The sequence below is a fragment of the Eimeria mitis genome, genomic scaffold, assembly GCF_000499745.2.
Source record: "Eimeria mitis Houghton genomic scaffold, Emh_scaff3483, whole genome shotgun sequence".
Taxonomy (NCBI): Eukaryota; Apicomplexa; class Conoidasida; order Eucoccidiorida; family Eimeriidae; genus Eimeria; species Eimeria mitis.
The window spans coordinates 4630-4899 of record NW_013571824.1 but is presented as its reverse complement, the minus strand read 5'-3'; positions in this window follow the sequence as shown (position 1 = coordinate 4899).

The window sequence follows — 270 nt, the reverse complement described above, 5'->3', positions numbered from 1 at the left end:
ATTTTGTTTCATTTTTTTTACTTTTGTAAATTAACTAAGTTAAACGTTTTCAATTTTTTTAAACGATTCATACCAAAGCTGCATGCACCGTCGCAGCAGCACGTAGCTGCAGCTGCTGCTGCAGCATCTCACTGCAGCAGCAGCAGCAGCAATACCTCACTGCAGCATCTCACTGCAGCGCTGGGAGGCGATGCTGTCGCTCCTTCAGCGAGGTGCTGCAGCAGGATCAGCATCGCCATGCAGGGGTGGCTTGTGGCTGCAGCAGCAGCT